This window comes from Pan troglodytes, chromosome 5, assembly GCF_028858775.2.
Source record: "Pan troglodytes isolate AG18354 chromosome 5, NHGRI_mPanTro3-v2.0_pri, whole genome shotgun sequence".
Taxonomy (NCBI): Eukaryota; Metazoa; Chordata; class Mammalia; order Primates; family Hominidae; genus Pan; species Pan troglodytes.
Window position 1 is genome coordinate 73,545,023 of NC_072403.2, and position 9,551 is coordinate 73,554,573.

Here is a 9,551-nt window from a genome sequence, read left to right on the forward strand (position 1 = left end):
CCTTGCCAAAGACCTGCCCTCTTCTGCCCAGAATTTCCCTGCCTCCTATCCTTATCACTACTAAGGCTGTATTGTATCAAGAAACCCAAGTGACATAAATTATATTATTGCTTAATAAGTATTCACTTTCTATCCCCTTCTGTGAAAGGAATATATTCCCTACCCAATTGATGTTGAACGTGGCTATGTGACTTGCTTTTTCTAATGGGATGATAGTGGAAATTATGTGAGTAGAATTTGAAATGTGCTTGTGTGATTTGACTTGGTCTCCTGCACTTTGATCTTTTTTTCATAAAAAGGATATGTCTCAGCTATCTTCAGTTTTAAGAAGGATGAGAAACAAGTGAATGTAGTTCACAGCTAGAAAGCAAGCCTAATTGCGCCAAATCTAAAGCAGCTGAACTCATGTCAACCCATAGATGAGTAAGAAATGGATGCTTATTGGCAAGCAGGTTGGTAAGTAGTTTGGTGTAAAAGTAATCATGTTTTTTTGTCCGTAAAAGTAATGGTAAAAACCGCAATAACTTTTGCACCAACCTAATACATGCCAATGAGTTTTGATTTTTTTTTACGCAATGTTATTATGGATACAAACGACTGATACACCAAGGAATAAAAGCATTTCATCAATACACAAGGAGAAGAAAGAATTTTAAAAGTTACTTAATTGTGAAACTATTGGTTTAACTGGTAAAATAGTTGTACAGGTGAAAGTTTAGTTTTGTTATGCATGTAAAGACATTAATAACAGAAGATTTTGAAAAGTAAAGCATCCAGTGAGAAAATATAAAAGGAAAATGACAAATATAGAAAAATCTTAGGGATGTTATTGGTGAAGGGAAGGAAAAACTAAGAGCGAAGCTCGAAGGGGTATTAGAAAATGGAAGCCTTGTTAAATTTTTGTTTCTTTTTTTCTTTAAAGGAATAAATGATCTAAATATATTTACAATTAGAAGAGAAATATCAATGAAGCAAGAGCCCTAAAATGCAAGGGAGGGACTTATTAACTGATTTCAAACAAAGCTTTGGCTCAGCTGAGTTGTGAATGACACTCTGCACAAAGTGAAAGAGAGGAAACAAACTTACTCTGAGACAGGAGGAAAAAAGAGTAATGTTACGGATAAGTTCTAAAGACATAAGGAAGCTGTGATCACCTAGATATGTTGAAATGACAAGATAGATAGCAAACAAAGGCACTTGTGCTAGATGACCTATATTTGCCAACATGGGATAAGGAGATTGCATGACTGAATAACTCGGAGAAGAGCACAAACAACTTTTACTTTTACTTATTTATTTTTTTTGAGATGGGCGTCCCGCTCTCTCGCCAGGCTGGTGTGCAGTGGCGCGATCTTGGCTCACTGCAACCTCAGCCTCCCAGGTTCAAGCAATTCTCCTGCCTCAGCCTCCAAGTAGCTAGGACTACAGGCACGCGCCACCATGCCCAGCTAATTTTTATATTTTTAGTAGAGACAGGGTTTCTCCATGTTGGCCAGGATGGTCTCCATCTCTTGACCTAGTGATCAGCCTGCCTTGGCCTCCCAAAGTGTTGGGATTACAGCCATGAGCCACCATGCCCGGCGTGTATCAATAACAAAGATGATGGTGACAAGAGCAAACTGTCTGAAAATTCGATGTTATTTATATTAGTAATACTACAAACTCTTAGTCTTGTTAAGATTAATTCCAAAATGTGATCTTAACGTAAATTCGAGGATTCATTTGGGGCAGGCAATTCAATGTCTAGGGTCCATTTACTTCTGCTTTCCTGTTTTTAACATAGGGCAACTACAATTTCATCTTGGAGGAAAGAAAATCATAGATTTTATCAAATAACCTCATCTTTTACATGAACAAGATAACTATTTACTTTCTCTTTAAAAATAAAGCATAATGAAACTGGACCCCTTCCTTATACCTTATACAAAAATTAACTCAAGATAGATTAAATACTTAAACGTAATACATAAAACCATAAAAACTCTAGAAGAAATCCTAGGCAATACCATCCAGGACATAGGCATGGGCAAAGACTACATGACTAAAACACTAAAAGCAATTGCAACAAAAGCCCCAGTTGACATATGGGATCTAATTAAACTAAGAGCTTCTGCACAGCAAAAAACAAAACCAAAAACAAACAAACAAAAAAACAAAAAACAAAAAACTATCATTACAGTGAACAGGCAGCCTACAGAATGGGAAAACATTTTTGCAATCCATCTGACAAAGGGCTAATATCCAGAATCTACAAGGAACTTAAACAAATGTACAAGAAAAATACAACGCTATCAAAAAGTGGGCGAAGGACAGGAACAAACACTTCTCAAAAGAAGAAATTTATGCAGGCAACAAACATATGAAAAAAAGCTCATCTTCCCTGGTTATTAGAGAAATGCAGATCAAAACCACAATGAGATACCATGTCACACCAGTTAGAATGGTGATCATTAAAACGTCAGGAAACAACAGATGCTGGAGAGGATGTGGAGAAATAGGAATGCTTTTACACTGTTGGTGGAATGTAAATTAGTTTAAACGTTGTGGAAGATAGTGTGGTGATTCCTGAAGGATCTAGAACCAGAAATACCATTTGATCCAGCAATCCCATTACTGCGCATATACCCAAAGGATTATAAATCATTCTACTAAAAAGACACATGCACACGTATGTTTATTGCAGCACTGTTCACAATAGCAAATATTTGGAACCAAATCAAATGCCCATAAATGTTAGACTGGATAAAGAAAATGTGGCACATATATACCATGGATTACTATGCAGCCATAAAAAAGGATGAGTTCATGTCCTTTGTAGTGACATGGATGAAGGTGGAAACCATCAATCTCAGCAAACTAACACAGGAACAGAAAACCAAACAGCACATGTTCTCACTCATAAGTGGGAGTTGAACAATGAGAACACATGGACACAGGGAGAGGAACATCACACACTGGGGCCTGTCGGGGTTGGGGGGCAAGGGGAGGGATAGCATTAGGAGAAATACCTAATGTTGGTGACGGGTTGCTGGGTGCAGCAAACCACCGTGGCACGTGTATACCTATGTAACAAACCTGCATGTTCTGCACATGTATCCCAGAACTTAAAGTATTAAAAAAAAAAAAGATATTATTATCTCCTGGACTGGATTGCAGGGAAAACTGTAAATGTTTTAACACACTAGTGTTTCTACTGCCAAATTCCTGTTAGCTCATTAATTGCATTCCATATACACCTTTGCAAATGTTTGGCCTATAGTCTGTTTATAAACATCTTAGATATGGCAGAAATTTAAAAGAAAGTAAAAGAGATAAAAAACAACATTCATATGAATTATACTAATTTATTTTTATTTTTGAATTCTTATTTTTTGAGGGAATCATAAGTATAAATTTACTGTATACCTAGTGGCGTATAGTAAAATTGTAGGCATAAGGATAAAAGGAAATAATAAACTTTATAGTGCTCAGCTTCAAACCCAAACCTCTAAATAAGAGGACAGGCTCAGATACCTCAGGGATCAGGCAGATAATACAAATAAATGAAACAGGCAAAAAAGAGTACAGTCTTGCCAAGAGAGGCAATCCCTACTTAACTCCAACTGATTGTTCTCGTTTGAAAACACAAATCACAACTGCCAAATCTGATTGTTCAGGAGAAGCCAGAATTTCTGATGTTTAATGTGAAACCTCTAGATTTCTTATATGGTAGCACAATTTTCTTGAAAACACTAGGGAATCTAAATAAAGCTGACCATCTATCAGTTTCAGTGCTGTGTTGTGCAAATGATGAATGGCATATCCCCTAATTGCGGTATTAGACTGCCTCTCACCAGCCACAATTTGTAATTGCAACAATGGCATCACCAGATAGGACTCTCCTGCTTTGCTATGCACACATTCCTGAGCCCTGGAGAACAACTAACTCTACAGGAAAAAGTGGAAGGCTCATCTAAGCCATTCTTGCTAGCTTTCATGACTAGCTGCTGGCCTACAGGCAATAAATTCCCAACTGCTCCTGCAAGAAGGCTTTAGGGCCTGGGAGGTCTTTATCTGGTTCAGAAGGCAAGGCTGCTTCTCAAAGCACCTCCAAGTGCTTTGGGGCCCCTGTTCAGATGGCAGGCATTTCTGGTTACCAGCACCTGATGACTGACAGGAGCAGGGCAGTCGTACTCACATCCAGGAGCTTGGTGCTTAACAGATGGTACACTGATTTCACAACATCATCTACTCTGGGGATGATCCACTTGGCCACCACAATGATGCTGCTGACAGTGGCTGAAGTCTTCTTCTCAGCCTCTGAGCCCGTTGTCATGGCAACAAGTTTTTCTCTCAAAGTGTGACAAATCTTCAAGATGACAATGCAGTGGGACATGAGACCCAAGGCATCCTAGATCCAGTCTTCATTCTCCAGAATGGGCTCTATGCCAGAGTGGGCGATGATGACATCATCTAGTTCTAACTCAGAGAGCTCAGATTGGGTCTCCATGGCACCCAAGAGACTCATAGTGGGCTTGGAATCATAGCGCTGCGGCAGGTCTCCTGGCCAGTGGTAGCGCTGCACTCAAACCACCACCAAGACTGCAAACAAAGCCAGAAAGATGGTAGCCAGCACGCTTATGGCAACAATCACTGTGGCCTTCTTGCTTCTCGGTGGCTCCTGACTTAGTGTCACTCATATCCTCCTCATAGGCTAAATTTTCTGAACTGTAGATGAGCAGTCCCATGGCGGTGGGAGCAAGCTATATTAATTTATTTTTTAAAGAAATGAAGAAGTATTTTTTAAATACCACAAAATATGATACCTTCAATTACGTTTAAAACAATAAAACAAACGAAACCCTTAGATGACAAATCCTAGTAACAATATTATATGGTAGTGCTTACCCAATCACGAATCTTCTGCCCACATTGCAGATATTTTAAGGGAAAAAAAAAAAACAAGTAGAAACAAACAAAAAAATAGATTTACTGCTGGCCATATGGAGAAATTCTATTTTCAATAAATAATATAATTCAGAAAAGCTTTGTTGAGGACTAAAGCGAATAAGCACTTTGTAACCTTTACTTCCAAGAAACATTCCTTTTATTATCCATGTAAGTTAGCTATAGAAAAAAATATTTCTAGCATGTTTTTTTTTTTTTTTAAGTTTTGTTTGAAGCTTTGAAGTATTCCTTAGCAATTTGTGTTTGGAGAGAAAAACTAGATATCTGGCATATGCAATAGGCACAATTTTTAGTTTGCAAGTGTTTTGATGTGATTTTTTCCACTGAAAATATTGCTATAGAGCATAGAAATCAGAATAAGTTAAATCAATCTCCTTATAAAAAATTTTGGGGTTTGTGTAAACAATCTGCTGTAAGTTGTTTATGACTATTTCTAAGTATTTCTGTTACCCATTTACAATTTTTTGTAAAAGTTGAGGCCATTCTGCTCCATTTTCTCTAAGTTCTCTCTCAAGGAAAAAATAAATTCTACCTAAAACTACACTAGAAAGTGTGTATATGCTCGCACATGTGTCCACATGGGGAAGAGTAGAGATTGGAGAAAATGTTCACACGGACAGGAAGGGGTATTACTGTACCCTCTCAGAAATAAAGAACAAAATCAAGAACACTATGATTTTTCTTAATTTTAATATATCTTTTGAGTATTTGTATATAGTGACATTCTCATTAACTATGATTTCAGAACAATAGGAATTCTATATTTATTATTCTATTATTTTTCTATTAGTTCTTTCTCTCTAATGTATGTTGCACAGAGGTATGCTTATATAAACCTAAATATGTTAATGAGGTGATTAAGACATAATATGCACTATATTATAAGACTGAAGTGTCTAGTCTAAATGACTTACTCTATGGTACAGTATAGGTTAAGTTTTCTGACTTTTTTTTTTTTTGAGACCCAGTCATGCTCTGTCGCCCAGGCTGTAGTGCAGCGGCGCAATCTCCTCTCACTGCAAGCTCCATCTTCCGGGTTCACGCCATTCTCCTGCCTCAGCCTCCCGAGTGGCTGAGACTACAGCGCCTGCCACCATGCCTGGCTAGTTTTTCGTGTTTTTAGTAGAGACGGGGTTTCACCGTGTTAGCCAGGATGGTCTCGATATCCTGACCTCGTGATCAGCCTGCCTTGGCCTCCCAGAGTGCTGGGATTACAGGCGTGAGCCACCGTGCCCAGCCAGTTTTCTGACCTTTTTTTCTGCCTCCTGTGCACTATCTTATTTATTTAAATTTGGATAGTGACACAACTGATCTGAAAATTGCATGAATATACTCCTTTCAGATAATAATATATCCATGAGAAGAAAAAACACAAAATTTGAACAAAATTGTATAACTTATACTTTGTCTTAAGTATTTCTACTACATAGCAAGTAAAGTATTTGAGTTTGATTTCACTTTCTTAAACTGAAAGGAAAATGATTGTACACATTTGAATAATATATTATTGAAATCTTAATGGTATTAGGGAAATATCAAAAGAGAAATATTTACAATTGTTACAATTGATGGATAGTGTCTGACAAAAGTATTTATTTTTTAACATAAACGTAGTTTGGCTATTGATGAAGTTGTTAGGTGGCAATTTACTAATGTATATAATATAATAACCAATAGATACAAATTCCTATTTCATGGAGGTTGGAAATAAAGACAAAATAAAGAACTATGATCACACTGGGAAACTGAAAACATAAGCATATAATTAGGTTAATTTAAATAGAGCTTTTTTGAGTTACATATTTCAGTTACAATCAAACCGATAGCTTAGTCCTTGAAGTTCTATAAAAGATGAATTAAATCTAATATATGCAATTGGTTGTATGCTCGAAAATTAGTTACTGAAATTCTCAAGCCCTTTCTATATTATTACAAAGGTTTTCTTCTGATAGCATATACTACTGGTTAATAAAAATTCACAGTAAATTCACTGAAAATATAACAATTTAAATTTTAACAATTTTGAAACATTCCACACTGGATTTGAATTTATTCTTTCCATTCCCTTTTCATTACATGTTTTAAGAAACTTCTATGAATATTACCTTTTATAAAAATGAGATACTTAAAGACATTACATATAAATAGAAATCATGTAGTTAAAAATAAAATTCTATTTTTGAGTATTGAATGAACAATGAGGAAATTACTGACTTCCTAGAATATTTTAGATATATTCAAAATAAAATTCTCTAAAGAGTGGTTGAAGAAATAACTGAAATGTTAATTTCTTAAAACAGTCTTTACTCTTTTAGTGGTATTGCACTAACTCTATGACTCAGTGACAATAAAACTACTTTAAAGTATTTTTCCTAGAATCATTACAGAGTATTCATTACAAAAGCTTCCCCAAACTTGTTCCACCCTTTGGCCCATTCTCGTAATTGTTACTATTTTATCTTTTCTGTAGAGTCTTTCCTGGTAAGTCAAATATTTTCCTGTTTTTAACATTATATTTCTATTGCGAAATGAGTCCTGCGTGAGGTATTTCTATATTTTCGAATTAGCAGTGTTTATTAAGTGCATATGCCAGTTCTCACCACTGTGTCAGACACTGAGTCAAGGCTGGACTATACATGAGTGAGCAAAATCACATAAGGGAAGCTTATTATTGAAGAAGACAGAGAATAAGGTAATCACACAAAGAAACATAAAATAAAAATTCACAATAATTCCTACAAAGAAAAATTGTATAAAAATGTGAGGGACGTGTCCTTTTCTAGGAAACAGAAGAATACAACTTATCATTTTATATTACCTTATGATGTTTCATTGTGTATTTTCATTTTATATTAGTATAGTTTGCCTTTCAAATTGTGTGTCACCCAAATTGTGAAGAAACAATGTAATGTACTATTTTTTATTCATCCCTTTGAATCTAGGCACATAAAAGGTGTGTCTGTAGCTTACTACCTGCATGAAGACCAATATCATTTTTTGTGATAGAAATCTTATAATAATCCACTGTGATATAAAAAGTTTCTGGATGTGCATCTTTAAAAATCATAAAATGCATTTCTTTAGCAAAACAGCCTAATCAAATATCATTGATATCAGTATTCTTTTCTTTTCCTAATTCAATATTCAGTTTTCTTTTTTTAACTGTATGTTCTACTTTAGTAAAAGACCAAGTTTTATTGGGTAAAATATAATTTATGATGTTATATAACGGTCCATTTTAAACAAAATGCAACCACGCTTTAACCTGGTAGAGAAAAACAATGGTAATTCATTATCCAATGATCATTGCAAAACATTTCTCTGAAGCAAAATCTGGAAACGTTCACCTCTCTTTTCCTAAAGCTGATTCAGCCACAAAGATGGCATCACAAGCTTGGCACTTGGTGTAATTTCATTTTCTGCTGTCACCATCTTGAAATTTTTAACATTTTTATCTAGGAATGTATGTTTTGCAAGTGAGGTCTGATAGGTCTGATAGGACAATGGAACATGCCAGTGAGCAGAGCTGCTTCCTTTGTAGACATCACGCCCAGTTTCTTATGAACACAGAATTCTTGTGGATCCACAACATGCAGGAGTTCAGGAAGACTCAGATCTACTACAAAGTCAGAGTGTTGCATGAACCATCGAGTAACTGTGATAAGGAAAGGGAGCACTGACATCCTCAAGAGGTCACAGTTTCCATTTGAGCAATACTTGCTTTAACTGTGGAAATAATGCAATGATGTTCTATCATGAATGAAAAACTCTCCATATCCTTTATTTGTTTTACTCCTCCGTATTAACCAACCATCGATGCTCAAAGCCATGGTTCCTTTTCCTTATAGTCTTTCTTTAGCTTATCACTATGCTAAAGGTATAGAGGTTGGTAGCATGTGTACTATCGAGAAGTGAAATAAAAACAATTGTGTTAGTTTGTGCAGTATTTCCACCATTCTGATAAGGATTTGATGTAATTTAGATATTTGTCCCCTCAAAACCTCATATTGAAATGTGATCTCCAATGTTGGAGATGGGGCCTGGGAAGTTGTTGGGTCATGAAAGGGCTGGATGGGGCTGCATCCCTCATGAATGGCTTGGTACCCTCCCTACAGTAATGAATGTGTTCTCACTCTAATAGTTAGCGTGTGTCTGACTGTTTAAAAGAGGCTGGTACCTTTCTTGCTTCCTCTTTCCTTGTGTGACAGGTCTGTTCTTCCTTCACCTTGCTCCATAAGTAAAAGCTTCCAAAAGCTTTAACAGAAGTCGAGCAGATGTTGGTGCCATGCTTGTACAACGTGCAGAACTGTGAGCCAAATAAACCTCTTTTCTTTATAAGTAACTCAGTCTCAGGTAGCTCTTTATGGCAGTGAAAAACAGACTAATGCAGGATAAAATATGTGTTGTGGAATTTTGGTGTGCTACTTTCAAGTTAAAGGCCCTTATATTTGTATAGGAAATGGCATTACACAATAGAAAATGAACAGTTTAGTCTATGTTCATATTTGAAAATTTTAATTTTTCTTTATTTAAAACAACAATAGTGGCAATTTTAAAAATATCATGACAAGATGAGAGAAAGGCCATGCAAAAAACGAAAAAGA

The 9,551-nt window shown here is 35.9% G+C and overlaps 1 pseudogene; it reads right to left on the minus strand.

Moving 5' to 3' along the window:
• Positions 1-3,376: 3,376 nt before the first annotated feature.
• Positions 3,377-9,234, minus strand: LOC134810331 (transmembrane protein 98-like; annotated as a pseudogene).
• Positions 9,235-9,551: the final 317 nt, after the last annotated feature.